Here is a 23,909-nt window from a genome sequence, read left to right as displayed (position 1 = left end):
CAATAGGTTAAAGTGGAGTTAGTTCCTCCAACCCTGCTGAGATCCCTATTGCTATTCAGAGGTTTAAAAAAATAGTCATTAGTGCTCAAACTAGTGGCTTCAAACAGCTCACAGTTAAATTAAGGAAGCTCCACTGAATGGTCTGGTGGCCACTGAATTGTTAGTGTGGTTTTATGTTGGCGAGATCATAGGCAAGTGCAGCATAATTGGTTATAATGTTTGAAAACCAGTCTTTAACATCTGATTATATTTGGTTTATTATCTGAGTGTCATTGAACCATGTGTGACCAGACTGCTATCTGAATATAGTGATATGTCAAAAATCAGTGTTTTCTCTATCAAACACTGCACGACAGTCATGATATTTCTTCGTACTAATTTGGGTTGCCTTTTACTTTGATACATTAATACAGCTCCAAATGTATGTCTTTGCTTAGTCTGAAATTGGAAAAGATATGTGCAAATATAACAATGTAGTACATACGTATATGAGGATAACATTTTAATTTGATGGTCTGAAATATATTATACTGTATATATTAAATCAAGTCAGTAGTCATAAAAAATAAAGTTTGGACTATTTCTTCTTGCAATATCACAGAAATACCCTTTTGATAATAGCTATGTCTATAAATGTCACTGTACTTCTTATCAATTTGAATATAGTCTTCTCAAGAGAGAATAGCAGGCTGGTCTTCTAAATGTGTATCTTTGCAACATCTTTAGCAGTAGGACAGAGTCAATGGGAATCCTGATCTACATTTTAAATCTAAGTTTGATACATATTATATTATTAATCTATTCAGTCTTATGATTTTTAGAACCTATCTTGGCAAAATAAAATATCTAAACAGGATTATACTTTAGTACCATGCATGGGTCTAAATAGCATATTTTATCCTGAAATAAATAGATGTGATTGTTACAAAGAAAAAGGAAAGAAAAAAAAATGATCTTCCTTTATCTCAAAGTGAAAGCTCCCTCTGTGTCCCTCATTCTCATCCAATCTCTGGGGCCTTACTTCATCAGGAATCCCCACAACTTGACCGCATTTAACTACATCTCATTCCTTCTTCTGTGACTTCTTCCTGCCAATGTATAAATGTTTTGAAGTGTTCCCCATCTTAATACACACACACACACACACACACACACACACACACACACATCACCTCCACTCACCAGGCTACTCCTTGAATTACATTCCTGTTCCCACTTCCTTTCCTTTACCACCAAGTTTCTTTGTCAGGGTTTCCATTTCCTCACCATCTAACCATGTATATCCTCACCAGGTACAAAAAAGTCTCTCTTGATAACCACGGAAGGATCAAATCCAATAGCTTTTTCTTTGTTTTCATCCTCCTCAGATTCTCTGCAGCCAGTCACTGCTGCTGCTGCCGCTGCTGAAAGTCGCTTCAGTCGTGTCCGACTCTGTGTGACCCCATAGACGGCAGCCCACCAGGCTCCCCGGTCCCTGGGATTCTCCAGGCAAGAACACTGGAGTGGGTTGCCATTTCCTTCTCCAATGCATGAAAGTGAAAAGTGAAAGTGAAGTCACTCAGTCGTGCCCGACTCTTTGTGACCCCATGAACTGCAGCCTACCAGGCTCCTCCATCCATGGGATTTTCCAGACAAGAGTACTGGAGTCGGGTGCCATTGCCTTCTCCAGCAGCCAGTCACTACCAACTCCTATTTCTGCATAGCATCTTCTCCCATGATTTTTCATGTGTTCCCTCTCAGATCTAGTTCTCATTCTCCGATTCCTCTTTCTCCTTCTGACCCCAAAAGTAAGTACTCCCTTTGGTTATGCCCATGGTTCATTTCTCTTCTCTTTACATTTCTCCTTTGGGAATTTTACTCAGTCTTTTCTACCAATCTTACATCTTGACTAATGCTTAAGTCCACATTTTCAACTGCCTGTTGGACATCTGCCTTTTCTCCTGATAACCCAAACTCAGTATGCTCAAAATATAGTGATCTTTCTTCTTGTACATATCTATTAATTATACTGTAATTATTATCCTCTCAATCACTATAGAAAAAAATATTCACAAGCTAAGGCTATAAATGTCTAATGCTACAGAAGCCAAATATTAACCATAGGAAGTCTAATCTTCAAACAGGATTTTTCTTTTGTTTAAAAATTATTTTTCAAAATTAATGCATATTTTTCTTAAAAAAAAAAGTTATTTTTATTGCATGCATCTCATGGACAGAAGAGGTTGGCAGACTACAGTCCTTGGGATCACAAAAGAGTCAGACACAGTTGCACCTAAACAACAACAACATAAAACCTTACCAGAGGTCATTCAGTGCTAACAACATTTTTCTTATGGGTGTTTGTAAAAAAAAAAAAAAAAAATCAGAGACAAACAAACAAAGAAAACAGAAAGAGACTCAGATCCAGAGAAAAAGGTATTGGTTACCACAGGGGAGAGGAGGAGGCGAAGGGGCAAAATAGGTAAAGGGGATTAAGAGAACAAACTAGCAGTCATAAAATAAGTAAGTCACAGGGATATATGTACAGCAAAGGGAATTTAGTCAATATTTTATAGTAACTTTGTATGGTGTGTAATCTATGAAAATATCAAAGAGCAATGTGGATCTAGTCCCATCACTTCATGGCAAATAGGTGGGGAAACAGTGGAAACAGTGGCTGACTTTATTTTGGGGGGCTCCAAAATCACTGCAGATGGTGACTGCAACTATGAAATTAAAAGACGCTTACTCCTTGGAAGAAAAGCTATGACCAACCTGCTGCTGCTAAGTCACTTCAGTCGTGTACGACTCTGTGTGACCCCATAGATGGCAGCCCACCAGGCTCCCCCGTCCCTGGGATTCTCAAGGCAAGAACAGTGGAGTGGGTTGCCATTTCCTTCTCCAATGCATGAGAGTGAAAAGTGAAAGCGAAGTCGCTCAGTCGTGTCCGACTCCTAGCGACCCCACAGACTGTAGCCCACCAGGCTCCTCCATCCATGGGATTCTCCAGGCAAGAGTACTGGATTGGGGTGCCATTGCCTATAGCATGCTAAAAAGCAGAGACATTACTTTGTCAACAAAGTTCTGTCTATTCAAGGCTATGGTTTTTCCAGTAGACATGTATGGATGTGAGAGCTGGACTGTAAAGAAAGCTGAGCGCCAAAGAATTGATGCTTGCGAACTGTGGTGTTGGAGAAGACTCTTGAGAGTCCCTTGGACTGCAAGGAGATCCAACCAGTCCATTCTAAAGGAGATCAGTCCTGGGTGTTCATTGGAAGGATTGATGTTGAAGCTGAAACTCTAATACTTTGGCCACCTGATGTGAAGAGCTGACTCATTGGAAAAGACCCTGATGCTGGGTAAGATTGAGGGCAGGAGGAGAAGGGGACAATAGAGGATGAGATGGTTGGATGGCATCACCGACTCAATGGACATGGGTTTGGGTAAACTCCAGGAGTTGGTGATGGACAGGGAGGCCTGGCGTGCTATAGTCCATGGGGTCGCAAAGAGTTGGACACTACTGAGCAACTGAACTGAACTGACCTGATACCTGAAAATAATATAATATTGTAAGTCAAATATATTTCAATAAATAATCTTTTTAAAAAACCAGAGGCAATTTTTTAACATTGTAGCTGCCTGAGGCCATAGATAAGTTATGTTAAAGTGAAAGAAACCAGACACAAAATGTCATATATTATATTTTTCCATTTATATGAAATGTCCATAATAGGTAAATTCAAAGAGATAGAAAGTAGATTACTGATTCTTAGTGGTTGGGAAGAAGAGGGAATTAGAACTGACAGCTTAATGGTTAAAGAATTTATTTTGGGAATAACGAAAATTATCTGGAATTAATATGATAGTCATGTAACTTTTGAATATATAAAAACCACTGAATTGTTCACTTTAAGTCAGGAAATTTTATGATATGTGATGTCCATTTCAATTTAAAGATAGCAATTTGAAAATTATATGTACCCACAATTTCAATTAATTTAAACAAAAGGAAATTCATAAAAACAGGATTCATAATCAAACTTTCAGTCAGTATAAGAAAATAAGGATATTATCAATTGTACAAGAACTCAAATTTTGTTATTCTTTTTACTTCATATATAAAAGGTAACTTCTTTGCAATTTATCTGAGGATGTACTCCAGCAAGAAGAGGGAGTATAATAAGCAAAGAGAAATAAAAGAAGAAAATTAAAAAAAAAAAAACTTAATATGATAACCCTAAAAAACTGTAGACATCGATCAATCTAGACTGGAGCAAGAATATAGAGGCCTCTGGGAATCAGTGGTTTATTAGGGCCCTCTCCGACCAGCTCAGAAAAGCCCACTGTTAATTTTCAGGAATACTACAAGTCAGCTATTTAAAACATTTTAAATCTGTATGCAGGTCAGGAAGCAACAGTTAAAACTGGACATGGAACAACAGACTGGTTCCAAATAGGAAAAGGAGTACGTCAAGGCTGTATATCATCACCCTGCTTATTTAACTTCTATGCAGAGTACATCATGAGAAACACTGGGCTGGAAGAAGCACAAGCTGGAATCAAGATTGCCAGGAGAAATATAATAACCTCAGATATGCAGATGACACCACACTTATGGCAGAAAGTGAAGAGGAACTAAAAAGCCACTTGATGAAAGTGAAAGGAGAGAGTGAAAAGTTGGCTTAATTGTCAACATTCCAAAAACTAAGATCATGGCATCTGGTCCCATCACTTAACGGGAAACAGATTGGGAAACAGTGGTAACAGTGTCAGACTTTATTTTGGGGGGGCTCCAAAATCACTGCTGATGGTGATTGCTGCTGCTGCTGCTGCTAAGTCTCTTCAGTCATGCTCCACTCTCTGCGACCCCATAGACGGCAGCCCACCAGGCTCCACCGTCCCTGGGATTCTCCAGGCAAGAACACTGGAGTGCATCACCATTGCATTCTCCCGATGGTGATTGCACCCATGAAATTAAAAGATGCTTACTCCTTGGAAGGAAAGTTATGACCAACCTAGACAGCATATTCAAAAGCAGAGACATTACTTTGCCAAAAAAATCCATCTAGTCAAGGCTATGGTTTTTCCTGTGGTCATGTATGGATGTGAGAGTTGGACTGTGAAGAAAGCTGAGTGCCGAAGAATTGATGCTTTTGAACTGTGGTGTTGGAGAAGACTCTTGAGAGTCCCTTGGACTGCAAGAAGATCCAACCAGTCCATCCTGAAGGAGATCAGTCCTGGGTGTTCTTTGGAAGGACTGATGCTGAAGCTGAAACTCCAATACTTTGGCTACCTCATGCAAAGAGTTGACTCATTTGAAAAGAACCTGATGCTGGGAGGAATGGGGGCAGGAGGTGAAGGGGATGACAGAGGATGAGATGGCTGGATGGCATCACTGACTCGATGGACATGAGTTTGGGTAAACTCCAGGAGTTGGTGATGGACTGGGAGGCCTGGCATGCTGCGATTCATGGCGTCGCAAAGAGTCAGACACGACTGAGTGACTGAACTGAACTGAACTGATCCTTTTGAAATAACTTATATGTATTTTATCTGCTTGGTGAAAATAATAGGTAATAAATAAAACAATATGGGCTACCATATATCCCTTCCCGTTTAGTTCCATCATGTTTGTAGATTAAGATTGGCCATAGTGAGTATATTTATAACATGAAAATCATCAAATGTTACAAATCAGGCCTTTATTTATTATTTTTTTGTCTATCTAGACTTTGGAAAGTGTTAGATAAAATGTTAATAATAGACAACTTTAAACTGTGTCATATCTATAACTATTACATTATGAATAGCACAAAAATTGTCAACTCATGATTGACTTGCAATCATGGGTTGGCTACAGATACAAGAATTTGGCAAAAGTCAGCATTCTGTGAGAGTTAATTAGCTATATGGAATTTTCAATGAAATCATTTTATATCTTTATTATAATTTATAAATTGTGAGCTACACATCCTTCAGTAAAATTCTAACAAACATATATACTATATAAAACCCAGTCGTTAAACATTTTTAGGACACCCCTAGACACTGGGGAGTTTAGTGACAAAGTTTGAGGCTTTGATAAAAGAAATAACAGATTCAATTTGAACCTGGTCTCATGAATATTCTGTTTTGAGTGGCTCAAGTTTGGGGACATAGAATTCATAGAAAAAGAAATATAATTTAATAACATACACACTTTAAAATTCATCTTCTACCCTCTAAGAAGATTGTAACCAAGCAGGACCCTATGGGGCCTTCCCAGGGTCAGGCCCTGTCCCATATCCTCTCCTTCAGCTCCTCTCTGAAGTACCTAAATAACAGTAGCAGGAGCTCTGGGTGCAGAACACCTGGGTATGTCATAAGCCCTCTTGGAGGAGGTCGCCATTAACCCCACCATAGAGCAGCCAGAACTTACACAGGAATGGGAAACAAACTCTTGGCGAGCACAAACAGAACCTTGTACATACCAGGACCCAGGAGAAAGGAGCAGTGATCCCACAAGAGACTGACCCAGACTTGCCTGTAAGTGTCCAGGAGTCTCGGGTGGAGGCATGAGTCAGCAGGGGCTTGCTGCAGGGTTGAGGGCACTGAGCGCAGCAGTGTTGTGTGTGGGACCTTTTGAAGGAAGTTGCCATTATCTTCATTACCTCCACCATAGTTTGGCCTCAGGTCAAATAAGAGGGAGGGAACACAGCCCCACACATCAACAGAAGATTGGATTAAATGAGCATGGCCGACCCATCAGAACAAGACCCGATTTCCCCTTCAGTCAGTCCCTCCCATCAGGAAGCTTCCCTAAACCTCTTACCCCTCTCCATCAGAGGGCAGACAGAATGAAAACACAATCACAGGAAACTAACCAATCTGATCACATGGACCAAGGCTTGTCTGAAAATGAAACTATGAGCCATGCCATGTAGGGCCATCCAAGATAGACAGGTCATGGTGGAGAGTTCTGACAGAATGTAGTCCACTGGAGAAGGGAATGGCAAACCACTTCAGTATTCTTGCCTTGAGAACCCCATGAACAGTATCAAAAGGCAAAAGATAGGACACTGAAAGATGAACTCCCCAGGTTGGAAGGTGCCCAATATGCTACTGGAGATCAGTGGAAAAAATACCTTCAGAAAGAATGAAGAGATGGAGCCAAAGCAAAAACAACACCCAGTTGTGGATGGGACTGGTGATGCAAGTAAAGTCCAATGCTGTAAAGAGCAATATTGCGTAGGAACCTGGAATGTCAGGTCCACGAATCAAGGCAAATTGGAAGTAGTCAAACAGGAGATGGCAAGAGTAAACATCGACATTTTAGAAATCAGAGAACTAAAACAGGCTGGAATGGGTGAATTTAACTCAGACGACCATAATAACTACTACTGGGCAGGAATCCCTTAGAAGAAATGGAGTAGCCATCATAGTCCAACAAAAGAACCCAAAATGCAGTACTTGGATGCAATCTGAAAAATGACAGAATGATCTCTGTTCGTTTCCAAGGCAAACCATTCAATATCACAGTAATCCAAGTCTATGCCCCGACCAGTAATGCTGAAGAGCTGAAGTTAAACGGTTCTTTGAAGACCTACACAACCTTCTAGAACTAAGACCCAAAAAAGATATTTTTTGTATTATAGGGGACTGGAATGCAAAAGGAGGAAGTCAAGAAACACCTGGAGTAACAGGCAAATTTGGCCTTGGAGTACAAAATGAAGCAGGGCAAAGGCTAATAGAGTTTTGCCAAGAGAATACACTGGTCATAGCAAACACCCTCTTCCAAAAACACAAAAGAAGACTCTACACAAGGACATCACCAGATGGTCAATACCGAAATCAGATTGCTTATATTCTTTGTAGCCAGAGATGGAGAAGTTCTATACAGTCAGCAAAAAGAAGACTGGGAGCTGACTATGGCTCAGACCATGAATTCCTTATTGCCAAATTCAGGCTTAAATTGAAGAAAGTAGGGAAAACCACTAGACCACTCAGGTATGACCTAAATCAAATCCCTTACTATTATACAGTGGAACTGACAAATCGATTCAAAGGATTAGATTTGATAGACAGAGTACCTGAAGAAGTATGGACAGAGGTTCATGACATTGTACAGGAGGCAGGGATCAAGACCATCACCAAGGAAAAGAAATGCCAAAAGGCAAAATGGTTGTCTGAGGAGGTCTTACAAAGCTGTGAAAAGAAGAGAAGCGAAAAACAGAGAAAAGGAAAGTTATACCTACCCATTGGAATGCAGAGTTCCAAAGAATAGCAAGGAACAATAAGAAAGCCTTCCTCAGTGATCAATGTGAAGAAATAGAGGAAAACAATAGAATGGGAAAGTCTAGGGATCTCTTCAAGAAAATTAGAGGTACCAAGGGAACATCTCATGCAAAGATGGGCACAATAAAGGACAGAAATGCTATGGACCTAATAGAAGCAGAACATATTAAGAAGAGGTGGCAAGAATACACAGAAGAACTGTACAAAAAAGATCTTCATGACCCAGATAATCATGATGGTCTGATCACTCATCTAGAGCCAGACATCCTGGAATGTGAAGTCAAGTGAGCCTCAGGAAGCATCACTGCGAACAAAGCTAGCGAAGGTGATAGAATTCCAATTGAGCTATTTCAAATCCTAAAAGATGATGCTGTGAACATGCTGCATTCAATATGCCAGCCAATTTGGAAAACTCAGTAGTGGCCACAGGACTGCAAAATGTCAGTATTCATTCCAATCCCAAAGAAAAGCAATGTCAAAGAATGCTCAAACTATTGCACAATTGCACTCATCTCACATGCTAGCAAAGTGCTGCTCAAAATTCTCCAAGCCAGGCTTCAACAGTACGTGAACCATGAACTTCCAGATGTTCAAGCTGGATTAAGAAAAGGCAGAGGAACCAGAGATCAAATGGCGAACATCCGTTAGATCATCAAAAAAGCAAGAGAGTTCCAGAAAAACATCTACTTCTGTTTTATTGACTATGCCAAAGCCTTTGACTGTGTGGACCACAACAAAAACTGGAAAATTGCCAAAGAGATGGGAATACCATAACACCTGACCTGCCTCCTGAGAAATCTGTATGCAGGTCAGGAAGCAACAGTTAGAATTGGACATGGAACTGTTTCTAAGTAGGAAAAGGAGTACGTCGAGGCTGTATATTGTCACCCTGCTTTTTTAACTTATATGCAGAGTACATCATGAGAAACGCTGGGCTGCATGAAGCGCAAGCTGGAATCAAGATTTCCAGGAGAAAGATCAATAACCTCAGCTATGCAACAGATACCACACTTATGGCAGAAAGTGAAGAACTAAAGAGCCTCTTGATGAAAGTGAAAGAGAAGAGTGAAAAAGTTGGCTTAGAACTCATTATTCAGAAAACTAAGATCATGGCATCTGGTCCCATCACTTCATGGCAAATATGGGGAAACAGTGGCAGACTTTACTTTTTAGGGCTCCAAAATCACTGTAGATGGTGACTGCAGCTATGAAATTAAAAGATGCTTGCTCCTTGAAAGAAAGTTATGATCAACCTAGACAGCATATTAAAAAGCAGAGACATTACTTTGCCAACAACAATCTGTCTAGTCAAAGCTATGTTTTTTCCAGTAGTCATGTATTGATGTGAGAGTTGGACTATAAAGAAAGCTGAGCACCAAAGAATTGATGCTTTTGAAGTGTGGTGTTGGAGAAGATTCTTGGAATCCCTTGGACTGCAAGGAGATCCAGCCAGTCAATCCTAAAGGAAATCAGTCCTGAATATTCATTGGAAGGACTGATGTTGAAGCTGAAACTCCAAATACTTAGGTCACCTGATGTGAAGAACTGACTCATTTGAAAAGACACTGATGCTGGAAAGATTGAAGGCAGGAGAAGGGGACCACAGTGGATGAGATGGCTGGATGGCATAACCAACTCAGTGGACATGCTGCTGCTGCTGCTGCTGCTGCTGCTGCTGCTGCTGCTGCTGTTAAGTTGCTTCAGTTGTGTCCGACTCTTCGCGATCCCATGGACTGCAGCCTACCAGGCTCCTCCGTCCATGGGATTTTCCAGGCAAGAGTACTAGGGTGGGTTGCCATTGCCTTCTCCGCACAATGGACATGAGTTTGAGTAAACTCCGGGTGTTGGCGATGGACAGGGAGGCCTGGCATGCTGCATGCAGTCCATGGGGTCACAAAGAGTCGGACACGACTGAGCAACTGAACTGAACTGAACTAATGCACATTTGCTAAGTTGTTTCATAGATGTGAAAAACCCCTACCAAATGGAAGATGTTAACTATCTGATGACCATGAGCACATAGCCACAGGCTTTCCAGACCCTAAGGACTGAGAATGTTAACCCCTGTGACACCATCCTATTACCTCACCATCCACCAATCAGAGAAATGGGCAGTAGCTGACCACAAACCCTGCAACACCCCTCCCTCACCTGGCCTTCAAAAATGCTTGCTGAAAACTTTTAGAGAGTACAAGATTGGGGGTTAGGTAGATGAGCAAACCATCTCCTTGCATGGCTCTTCAATAAACCTTTCCCTGCTCCAGACTTCAGTGTTTCAGTTAGTTTGGCCTCACTGTATGTCAGGCCCACAAACTTGTGCTTACTAGCAAGATGAGGTAGCCAAACATACATACAGAAAAATTGTAAGAGACATGCAAGTGGCCTGCAATCCTAATTTAGATTTATTATTTCTATTACTTCTAAGGGTGAACACACAAAATTGGTGCGACCCCCTTTTGGAATTCTCAAGGCCAGAATGCTGGAGTGGGTAGTCTTTCCCTTCTCCAGGATATCTTCCCAACCCAGGGATCAAACTCATGTTTCCTGCATTGCAGGCAGATTCTTTACCAGCTGTGCCACAAGGGAAGCCCCAGATAGTAGATGCATATCAAAAGAATGATTTCAGTAAGCCCAGATTCCTTCATCTTCCCATACATAGAAAAGCACTAAATTTCTTGAGATATCTGATTTTCTTTTAGTAACAATAATCTTTTGATATTCCAGCTACCTGGTCTTTTGTTGCAAAAACTTATATCCTGGCTACCCCTCTGCCCCCTGGCCCCTGCCCCTTCTGTGCAGTCTCTTAAGAGTTATTTGAGATGCTGTTTCCTGGGCTTGAACTCCTAAGAATGCCCACCAAACAAAATATAACTCTCCACCTTCAGGTTGTGTTGTTTTTTTTTTTCAGTCAACAGTTTCATTATTATTAGTGAGTTATCAGTCAGTGAACAACCATGAAAGAGTTGAAAATTGAATGTCTAACCATTGTAATTCACATTAAGTAAAAGCATTTTAATGGATTAATTTTTTAAATCTCTAGAAGGTTAGAGGAGAGGGAAAGATTTTGTTTTGTTTTGGACATATATATGATAATTTGGGAGGGAGAAGCTGGTCAGGAGTTACCTTCTCATTGCCCGTTAGCTACATTTCCACTCCATCATAGAAGACTCCTGTCTTCAGGAGTCTTGTTCTTGTTCTTCATGAACTTGCTCTCCCTTCTAAACATTTGTGAACTCCAAGGACAAAACAGAAACACTTGATGTGCTTCTCTTCCATTCTCCTTCCACCATCTACTCTTACTTCCCCTACCAGCACTCAGAGTTAAATATGAAAAATTTTAAAAGCTCTTAACTAAATAGCTTGATTACATATAGTGATATTCATAATATAAAATTACCTAGTACAATCTGTCACTATGGATTCCCCAGAAATGTAACCTAACAAAAACATCTCAGCTTTCTGGTTCTGTTTCAGAAAACAAAAAAGAAGAAAAAATCAGATTAAATAAATTTGAGTTTATGCAGCTCTGTTTCATTTCATTAGCGCTGAGGTAACATAAAAATTGGCATAAAAACCAAACCAACATGGAAAAGTAATAATGTCAAATACATATTTAAAGTTGATTTGTATTGAATCTTTTAAATGCACTCTGAGTTTGCTGCCCTGAATCTCAAAGCCACAATGAATACCAAAAGAATAAATTCACAAATATAATAAAAATACCAAATTTACTGAATTAACTAATGGCATAAATCACCTGTCTTTCACTCCTAATTGTTAGAGAACTTTCTATTAATAAAACCTTGGTGTTCTATTGTGACTCTACCATAGCTCATACAGTAAAGAATCTGCCTGCCTATCGCTCATCTCAGTGTTTGAGAATTATTGCTTCCCTGGTGGCTCAGAGGTCAAAGTGTCTGCCTGCAATGTGGGAGACCTGGGTTTGATCCCTGGGTTGGGAAGATCCCCTGGAGAAGGAAATGGCAACCCACTCCAGTATTCTTGCCTGGAGAATCACATGGATGGAGGAGCCTGGTGGGTTACAGTCCATGGGGTCGCAAAGAGTCGGACAGGACTGAGTGGCTTCACTCACTGACTCATAATCAAGGAAGACAATTCATAAAAGAAGAAATAAATGATCAGATTGGCAGTGAATTTTTTTCATAATAATTAACTTGTAAGTATCTGAGATGTTGAGAAACCACACACAAACCCTTAAACACTCCAGGTAGGAATGTGAACCAGAAAAACTGAAAAAAAAAAAAGAAAAATAACATTTTTACATTATCTCTGTCTTATGAATGAGGAGATAATGATGCTCAGAAAAGGTTAAGTAACATACCCAAGAAAACAAAGATAGTGAAAAACAACAACAGAGCTAGAAGGCAATTTGGCAATGAATATTAAATATCTTTTAAATTTTTATATTTTAGAGACAGCAGTTCTCCTTAGAGTTTACCATAAAGAAATAAGTAGTGAAATAAACACTATATTAATATAATAATGTCCATTATAACGTTATTTATAAGAAGGGGAAGAGGCAACAACCTAAAGGTCCAATAATAGCCAAATGGCTAGTTTCAGTGTATTATGCATTGATGCAATGGAATATTGTATGCCTATTATAAATGATGGTATGACTCTATACTTATTGAAATAGAAATCTAGTCCATGTTTAGTGAGAAAAGTGGAATACAAAGTAGTATATATAGTACAACTTTTATTAAAAATAGTGAAGTATGGATGGTGACTAGACTTACTGTAGTGACCATTTTGTAGTATATCAAATATCAAACAATTGTGTTATGTATCTGAAACTAATATGTTATATATCAATTATATCTCACTTTTTAAAAAGCCTATTAAACCATAAAAAATTTAGTGTAGGTATTAAAAAAACTAGAAGAACATATTCCAAAATGTTAACTTATGATGTCTTGTAGTAGGATTTTGAGTGATTTATTTTGTTTACTCACATATTTTTAAATATTTCTACAATAAAAATGGACACTCTATATAAACATTTGTTTAAAACCCATAAGAGAATTCTGATACACTGCTCATGGGAATGTAAAATAATACTACCACTGTGGAAAACTGCTCAAGAGTTTCTTATAAAATTAATCATACATCTGCAATATGATCCTGTCATTCTACCCCTAGGTGTGTATCCAAGAGAAATGAAAGTGCATGTTTACAAAAAGACTTGCAACAAATGTTCAAAATAGCTTTATTAACAATAGCCCAAAGCTGAAAGCAATTCACATATGCATCAACAGGTGAATGAATAAACAAAACATAGTATATCCACACAATGGAATACTACTGAGCAACAAAAAAGGAATTAAATACTGATATGCCTATATACACACCATGTATAAACCTCAAATTCATTATGCTGAGTAAAAGAAGCCAGACACAAAAGAGTACACATTATATGGTGATATTTACATAAAAGGCACAAGAATGCAAACTAGTTTATAGTGACCAAAAAAAAAAACAGATCAGTGATTGCCTGAGGCCAGGAGCAGGAGGGATAGACCTCACAGACACAAGAGGAAGACCTGCAGGGAGGATGATGATGAAAATGTTCTATATCTTGATTATGGTAGTTTTTTTAAAGGTATATATAAAATTCATCAAACTGTACCCTTTAAAAGCATGCAGCTTATTGTATATGCATTATACTTCAATAAAGTTAAGTTTTTAAAAAGCTTATAGAAGCTTAATTCTTCAAAATATATATATATAATTTTTTTCCTATACTCTGTGTACAGGAATTTCAGGTCACCAAATTGATTTTAAACTTAATAATAACAACAACAGTTACAGCTAACATTTATAGTATTTCAGAAACTATCCTACCAAAATCCTAATTGTATTTTCACAGAAAGAAAGAAATCTATCCTAAAATTCACATGGAATTTCAAGGGACCCCCAAATAGCCAAAACAACCTTGAAAAAGAATAGCAAAGTCAGAGGTTTCACATTTCCTGATTTCAAAACTTATTGACAAGTTCAGGAACCTAAATAGAGAAGTACCAGCATGAAGATACACATGTAGAACAATGAAATAAAATAGAGACCACCCCCCAACCCCCACCAAAAAGTCCTGTATATATGGGTTTTTGACAGGAATGCCAAATGCTTTTTGACAGGAGTGCCAAGATCATTCAATACCATTCCAACAAATGGTGTTGGGAAAACTGAATATCCTCATGCAGAAGAATGAAGCTGAACCCTTATACATTATACATATCATACGTAAAAATTAATTCAAAATAGGTCGAAAAACTAAATATAACATGAGACGCTTAGCAGAAAACGTAGGTGAAAAGCTTAATGATATTGATTTGGAGTTCAAGAATGATTTATTGGATATGACACCAAAAGCACATGCAGTAAAGAAAAAATAAATTAGACTACATCAAAATGTAAAACTTCTGTGCATCAAGGGACACAGTAAGTAAAGCGAAAAGTCAGCCCACATAATGAAAGAACATGTATGTATTTTATGAGATTAATGTTCAGAATATGTAAAGAATTCCAGGGACTTTCCTGGTGGACCAGTGGCCAAGACTTCATGCTCCCAATTCAGAGGGCCAGGTTCGACACCTAGTCAGGGAACCAGATCTCATCTGCCACATCTCAACAGACTGTATGAGACAAGGAAGAGCTTTCGTGCTGCAACCGAGATGAAATAAATATTAAAATATTTCTTTAAAAAGAACTCTGACAGTTCAACAACAACAAAGCCAAACTAAAAAATGGACAAAGGACCTGGATAGACATTTCTCCAAATAAGCTATGCAAATAGCCAATACGCACATGAAAACATGTTCAACATCACCAAGCACCATAGATCAAAAGAAATAGTCAACCATTTCCACTTATTATTAGCTATGTTCAGAACCTAGTAGCAATAATCTGCATGGTATCCAACACATGACACTGGGTCTCTTAAAAATGTAGGTTTCTGTAAGTTCACTGGAATGCCTAGAGCACCTCAGCAAACAGTTTGGGAACCATGGATATAGATAATCACTAAGAATAGGAAAGAAATGTAAAAGTGAGGTTAAACACAACAACTCCAACTAAATTACATTCAAGGTTTTAGACTTGTCTGAAAACTGTGAAGTTTTTTAAAAACGTGTAGTCACAGTTTTAATAGCGCTACCATAATATGGGAAATCTTCTCACTATAATATTAAACTGTGTTGCTCAGTCTTTGGCTTTGCCCTCTAAGTCATAAATTATTCTACTTTCTTCTTCAAAATGTGCTTGATTTCAGATTTCTATTCTATAAGATGTAGCCTCAGAAAGGAGCCATTGATTGAGATAGTATTAAAAGCACTCAGATTTTAGCTTACAATTTAAATTTAGTTTATAATTTAGATTTTAAACTGCCTGGGGTACAGTTGCAGTTATGAGCAAAAATGGCATCTGTCACTTCTAGACAAAGTTAATTAAGAAACAGGCATGTCTTCATCACCCTTTCTTACTCTGCTGGCTACAAGTAGAGAACTGTGAACTCTTGAAGGATATGGAAGAAGCCTGGGTCTCTGAATGAGCTCTAGAATAGTCATCTGCTGATGAGGAATATCCACATTAAACTGTTATATTAGCAAGAAATGTACTTCTATCTTGTTAAGCTGCTGAAATTTTGGAGTTGGTTTCTTACAGCAATTAATACACTCCAAACTAAGGTCCATTCCTGATATAATTGAGAGCACTTTTCAAGTATTACTATTAAGTATGACACATGCTAAATTTCCTTTGATACATCCTTATCACCACCTTGAGTAAATTCCTCATTTTCCTAGGTTGGCTAATAGATTTTATAAACAAGTGTATATGTTTATTGAATGTCATTTTGTCAAAAACTGTGATAGGTCTGAGGTTTTACATTATTTGTAATGGAATACTACTCAGCGATAATAAGGAATGAATTACTGATACACACAATAACATGAGGAAAATCTCAAAATCATTACATTGACTAAAAGAAGTCCCACACTAAAGACTGTATCAGTACTTCTTTCCTTTTTATTAACAAATAGTATCCATTTTACAGATATACTGCATATTGCCAATCCATTCAACGGTTAATGGAGATTTGAGTGGCTTTCACTATTGGCTATTACGAATAACACTGCTATGAACATTCATGTACCTTGATTATAAATCAAACATAATGTCTGATTCCATTTATATGATGTTCAAGAACAGGTAAAACTAATTTATGGTGTTTTTAAGTCAGAAAAGTGGTTACCTAGTGGTTACCGATGTTGACTGAGAAAAGGCACAGAAAAAACTTTCAGGACAATGAAAATGTTACATATCTTTTTCTGGGTGAAGATCATGAAAGTGTAGATGTATAAAAAGTCAGTGAACAATGAGATACCACTTCCCTCATAATAGAAATGGCTATAATAAAAAGAACAATAATAAATGTTAGTAAAGATATAATAAAGTGGTAATCCTCATACATTTCTGGTAAAAATGTAAAATATTATAAACACTTTGGAAAAGTTTGGCAGTGCCTCAAAATGCTGAACATAGTGTTACCATATGACTCAGCAATTATTCCAGGTCTCTATCCAAGAAAAATATAAATATACGCCTACATAAATGTTCACAGTAGCATAATTCACTGTAACCAAAAAGTGGAAAAAGCCTAAACGGCCACCATCTAATGAATGGATAAGCAGCATATGGTATATATACATAAAATGGAACACTTTTTAGCAACAAAAAGGAATGAAATACTGACACTTGCTACAATACAAATAAACCTCAAAAACATTATGCTAAATGAGAGAAGCCAATCACAAAGACCACCTATTGTAAGATTCCACTTAAAGGTCCAAAATAGACAAATATATTGATAGAAAGTAGATTAGCAAGTGCCAAGGGCTGAGGGGAAAGAGAGAAAAGAATTGGCAGTGACTGCTAATGTGTATGAGGTTTTTCAGGGGGATATTGAAATTTTTCTAAAATTAAATAATGGTAACAGTTGAAAATTCTGTTCATAGACTAGAAACTATTGAGTTGTACATATTAAATAGTTGAATTTCATAGTATGTTAATTATATCTCAATAAAGCTGGGTTTTTTGATGATCAAGCAATCTTTTAAATTTGTGTGTTAAACCACATGTAAACTATAATAAAGTATTGATCAAAATGTATATTGCTTGTGCTCAGTCACTTCAGTCATGTCCAACTCTTTGTGACCCCATGGACTATAGCCAGGCTCCTCTGTCCATGGGATTTTCCAGGCGAGAATACTAGAGTGGGTTGCCATGCCCTACTCCAGGAGATCTTTCTGACCCAGGGATCAAACTGGCGGCTCCCGCTGCTTCTGAATTGTAGGCAGATTCTTTGCTGCTAAGCCACTGGGGAAGCCCAAAAGGTATTAATATATTAAAAACCACCCAAAATAAAATAAGAAGAGCTGAATAATAGAATTCTGTGAGAGGTAAAGATCTTTGAGATCATCTGGTCCAGCCTCTTCACTGTATATGTAAGGAAACTGGGATTCTGAGAAACACGATTTGCTCATTCTCAATGGCAAAACAGGATGGAAAAGCAAGGAGTCAACTCAATGGTCAGTGCAAGGATATACACTGAATATTCAAAACCAAGTTCCTGGCATTCAGTATATAGCTTGCTGCTACTGCTAAGTCGCTTCAGTCTTGTCCGACTCTGTGCGACCCCACAGATGGCAGCCCACCAGGCTCCCCCATCCCTGGGATTCTCCAGGCAAGAACACTGGAGTGGGTTGCCATTTCCTTCTCCAATGCATGAAAGTGAAAAGTGAAAGTGAAGTCGCTCAGTCGTGTCTGACTCCTAGCGACCCCACAGACTGCAGCCTACCAAGCTCCTCCATCCATGGGATTTTCCAGGCAAGAGTACTGGAGTGGGTTGCCATTGCCTTCTCCAGTATATAGGTTATTATGTTCAAATATACAGATCTCATCTAGAGTTTATAAAGCAGTATTTGCTGGTGTTAACCAGATCTCAGCATGGCTAGCTGGTATTGGGTTGGCCAAAAAGTTCGTTCATAAGATGTTACAGAAAACTTCAAAAAAATTTTTTGCCAACCCAATAGATTTCTGTTTTACAGAAGTCCCTTAAGAATAAGGCTTTAGGGAAAAGGATGTACAAACTTATGCTTAATGTATGCCACTTTAAGCCACCCCACTTCCACCTTTGTTATTGTTCATGTCTCCAAATGATACCTACTTTTTTCCATTGCCCTTCTCTGATTAAAAAAATTTTTTCAACATATTAAATAGCTCCAAATAAATCAAATAATATGAGACAACTAACAACTGAATAAGGGGATGCAAGGTGGAATAATCTAGAGCAAACATACTTAAATATATTTTAGAATCGTCTGCCAAATATAGTCAATTTTAAGTCACATAATTAAACTGGTGTCTTCTGGGTTTTTGAAAATGAAATAGTCCAAGATATAATATTTCTGCTATCTCCTAGGATATTTCTAAATGCCTTAGGGTTTCATAGTAGTGAACCTAGTGAGAAAACAAGAATAGGAAGCTCTGGAGTGGAACTTCTGGGATTTTATTCCCACTCCATTACCAAATAGCTTATTTGTCTTAGAGAAATCAACTTAACCTCCTTGTGCCAATATTTCCAAATCTGTAAAATAGAATGGTATAGGGTTGTTCTAAGAATTAAATAATGTGTTCCTCTTCAAGATGATGAAGAGCCGAATGGTTTTTGTTAATCCCTCTGAAAACCTTGTTTAAATAACATTGAAAATGAATCTCTAACCCAAGGGAAAAAATAAAACTCAGAAAAGCTTTGTGTAAAAAAATAAATAAATAAGTAACATTGAAAGTTATTTTCAGGGTATAAGTCTACAACATTTAAGAGGAAGTAAGGAAAGTCATTAGAAAACATGCTATTTTACTTATTTTTTTTTTAATTTATTTATTTGGCTATGCCAGGCCTTAGTTGTGGTATGCAGAATTTTTAGTTGCAGCATGCGGGAACTAGTTCCCTTACCAGGGATCAAACCAAGCCCCCTGTGTTAGGAATGTGGAGTCTTAGCCACTGGACCACCAAGAAAGTCCCAGAAAATGCTATTTTAACAAAGTTTTAGAAGCAGAAAGAAGACGAAAGACTGACGACTAATTAAGACCAGAGGAAACACTACTTAGAATATGAGTGGAAAAGAATGTAGTGCACCAATCTTACTAAAGAAACCCAAAATGCTTAGAACCAGGACATTCTAATTAGGATGGACAACAGGAACTGGGCCTGAAAGCAGGGAAATTACTTAAAGCCTGTGTATGGAAAGCATGGATTCTCCTCCCAAAAACCAGGGAGCAAAATAGCCATCAGACAGGTGATTATCTTTTGGACAAAAAATAATAATAATGAGGGAAGTGGTAGACAGTAGAAAGCATGTTCTTAACCATGAATACTGAATGTGTTTTTTTGTTTTGGTTAACTTTCATTAAAAAAGGAGGTGAAAGACCTGCAGAATGCACACTATAAGACACTGATTAAAAAAAAAAAAAATCGAAGACACAAATTAAAGGAAAGATATTCCACACACATGGTTTGGAAGAATTAGTATTTTTTAAATGCCTATTTACCCAAAGCAATTTATAGATTCAATACAATTTTTGGCAAAATTCAATGGCATTTTTCACAGAAATAGAATGATCCTAAAATTTATATGGAATCACAGAAGTCCCCATATAGCCAAAGCACTCTTAAGAAAGAACAAAGCTGGAGGCATCACGTTCCCTGATTGAAACTATATTACAAAGTTATGATAATCAAAACAGTACTGGCATAAAAACAGACAGATTGATCAATGGAATAGAACAGAGAGCTCAGAAATAAACCCACATATATAGTCAATTAATTTACAACAAAGGAGCCAAGAATACATGATAAAGAACAGTGTCTTCAATAAATAAGTCTTAGAAAACCTGGAAAGCAACATGCAAAGAAAGGAACTAGACCACTATTTTATATCATACAAAAAAATTAACACAAAATGGATTAAAAACTTGAATGTTAAGACCAGAAACCTTAAAACTCCTAGAAGAAAATATTGACAGTAATCTCCATGACATTACTCTTGGAATTTTTTTTTTTGGATGTCACTCCAAAGGCAATGGCAACCAAAGCAAAGATAAACAAATGGGCTGACATCAAACTAAAAAGTTTTTGTATTGCAAAGGAAATTATCAACAAAACAAAGAGCTTAATGAATGGGAGAAGTTATTTGCAAATCATATATCCAATAAGCATATCCAAATAAATATAGAACTCATATAGCTCAATAAAAACAAAAAAATTCAATTTTAAAATGAGCAGAGAAAATATAAAAAAATTAAAATGGGCAGAGGATCTGAATAGACATCTTTCCAAAGACATACAGATGGTCAGTGGACCATACCTATATGAGATACATATAATACACATATATTATATATCTATTATTTACACACATTATGTATATATAAAAATCTACTTCAACTTTTTTTAAGTGCCTGGAATCAGGCACTCAGGGAATTAGGTTCAGTTCAGTTCAGTTGCTCAGTCGTGTCCAACTCTTTGCGACCCCATGAATCGCAGCATGCCAGGCATACCTGTCCATCACCAACTCCCGGAGTTCACTCAGACTCATGTCCATCAGTGATGCCATCCAGCCATCTCATCCTCTGTCATCCCGTTCTCCTCCTGCCCCCAATCCCTCCCAGCATGAGTCTTTTCCAACGAGTCAACTCTTCGCATGAGGTGGCCAAAGTACTGGAGTTTCAGCTTTAGCATCATTCCTTCCAAAGAAATCCCAGGGCTGATCTCCTTCAGAATGGACTGGTTGGATCTCCTTGCAGTCCAAGGGACTCTCAGAGTCTTCTCCAACACCACAGTTCAAAAGCATCAATTCGAATTATGTTAGAGGAAGGTAAAGAAGAGAAAAATGAGAAATTTGGAAAGGGAGAATTCCTCAAAACTGGAAAGTTCATGGTGGAGCGTGGGACCTTCAATAATAAAATCCATTCCCCCCGACAAATCCCACCTGTCAGTGCCCTAATAGTTGACAGGCCTCAAAGAGGAATGGCTGTTGATGCACCTAGGAAAGCTGGACTTAGCACCAAGGCTCAACAACCTAAAGAAAGAATCAAACAGTGTTATGGTCAATATATGGGTAAGCTGAAAAGAAGCAAATCTTTGCAAATTCTAATGAGACGAAAAAACCTTACATTATCCTTCACCTTGCTGCACCTATATTTATATTCCCTAGGCTATCTGGAGGTTCTGTTTTTGGTAAACTTGAATATACCCCACATGGCACAAAAGGAATCATTTGGGGTTACACCATAAATATCAGCAGTAAACAGCATGGACTAGGGAGCAGAGGGGCCTCATCTAGTATTGTTTTTTCTAAAGTCCTCAGGAAACTTTACATTGAGTAATGGGAATGCAACTATTTTCTGTGGTTGAGTTTTCCACTAACCCAAGGAGGACCGAATGAAAATATTGTATTGCAAAAGAAACCATCAACAAAACAAATAGAAAAAAAAACAGCCTAATGAATGGGAGAAGATATTTGCTGTAGGGGGAAATGTCTGCTGCAATAGAAAACTATGTCTTGTGTAGGGAACTTTCCTCCAAGGCAAATAATTCTGATCCTAATGGAGTTATTTTACAGCTCAGTAAGTTGTAGAGCTACAGTCCATGGGGTTGCAAAGTCAGACACAACTGAAGGACTAACACTTTCACTTTTCAAATTGTAGATACCAGATCGCAATGCAGAATAACTGACCAGCTGAGTTCCTGTCCTCTGTGAAAAGAACAATTTTGCCTCCAATTGTACATTAATTTCAACATCCTTTACTCCATATAAATTTTTTTTCCTATTCTAATTACATATATTGTAACTGTTTATAGGAAATACTTGCAGAAGTATTTGGGGTGACACAGCTTAAGTTTTTGAAGTTCCATATAAATTTTAGAATCAGCTCGATTTACACTTACATGTTCGTCTGAAAACTGGATATTGCATTGAATCCATAAATCAATTTGGGAAGCACTGACATCTTTAAAATACTGAATATTCTAATCTATGAACTTAATGTACTTATATCTTTAATATTTTGTCAGTTTTAATGTAGAAGTCTTATACATCTTTCATTACTTTCATTCCAAAGTATCTAATGTTTATGCAAGTAAATAGTTTCTCTTATTTGTTGTTGATATATAAGAACATAATCAAGTGTTTTTTTTAAATTGTCCTATATACAGTAACCTTGACAAGTACCATGTCCTACTAGTAGTTTATAGATTTTGGACTTTCTACATACACATCACTGGCAAATAAATAAACAGGCTCATTTCTTTCTCTCCAACATTTGTTTCATTTTGTTTTTTCCAACCTTATTATTCTGGCTATGACCTCCAGCACAGAGTTGAATAGAAGTAGTAAATAGTAGATATTCTTATCTTAATCCCAAGTATGATGTCCACTATAGGTTTTATGTAGATACCTTTTATTAGAATAAGAAACCTACTTCTTACTAGTTTACATTTTTATCATGAATACATAAACTTTATGAAATGCTTCTTCCACGTCCACTAGAATGGCTTTACAGTTTTTATCTCTTAATGTGAATTACATTGACTGGTTAAACCATCTTTGCATTCTGAAATAACCTCACTTTATCACGATGTATTCTTTTTATATTTTCAGGTTTAATTGCTAGTATTTAGGTAACTTGGAATCTGCATAAGAGACTGAAAAAAAGAATTGCAGACTAATCTCATGAAGTCTGCAATTCTTTTTTTCAGTCTCTTATGCAGATTCCAAGTTACGCCAGCCTAGTAAAAAGAATTGGGGAAAATCCTCTTATTGTTCAGCTTGCAGAAGAATTTATGTAGGGTGGTATTACTTTTTTAATATTTGAAAGAATCCTTGGGGATGCCATCTAAGTTTGGATTTGTGAGCTCTTAAACAGTAGATCTAGTTCTCAATATACTAATAAAGTTGTGCAACCATCACCATTAATTTCAGAGCATGTAAATCATCGCCCAAAGAAACTCTGTATTCATCAGCAGTCATTCACTGATTATCTTCCCTCCTGCTCTGAGCAACCATAAATTACTTTGTCTCTATGGATTTAACTATTATGGATACTTCATGTAAGTAGGATCATACACTATGTGGTCTTTTGTGTTGCTTTTTCCACTTTGAATAATGCTTTTTAAGACTCATCTATGTTGTTCCATTTATGAATATTTCATTCCTTTTTATGGATGAATAGTTTTCCATTGTATGTACCACATTTTGTTTACCCATTCATCAGCTGATGAACATTTGGGTTGTTTCTACTTTTTCATTATTATGACTAATGCGGCTATGCATATTCATATACAAGTTTTTGTGTGAGCACTTTCAATTTTGCCAGGTAAGACTGTAATCGCTAAGTTATATCATAAATGTTTAGGGAATGACAGGCTGTTTTACAAAAAGGCTGTAAAATGTTATAGTCCCATCAACATATGAAGGTTCCAATTTCTCCACATTCTTGCCAAAACTATCATTGTCTTGATATAGCTATCCTAGTGAGTATATCGGAGAAGGCAATGGCACCTCACTCCAGTACTC

This window comes from Budorcas taxicolor, chromosome 8 (assembly GCF_023091745.1).
Source record: "Budorcas taxicolor isolate Tak-1 chromosome 8, Takin1.1, whole genome shotgun sequence".
Classification (NCBI taxonomy): Eukaryota; Metazoa; Chordata; class Mammalia; order Artiodactyla; family Bovidae; genus Budorcas; species Budorcas taxicolor.
Note: the sequence above shows the minus strand (reverse complement) of the source record.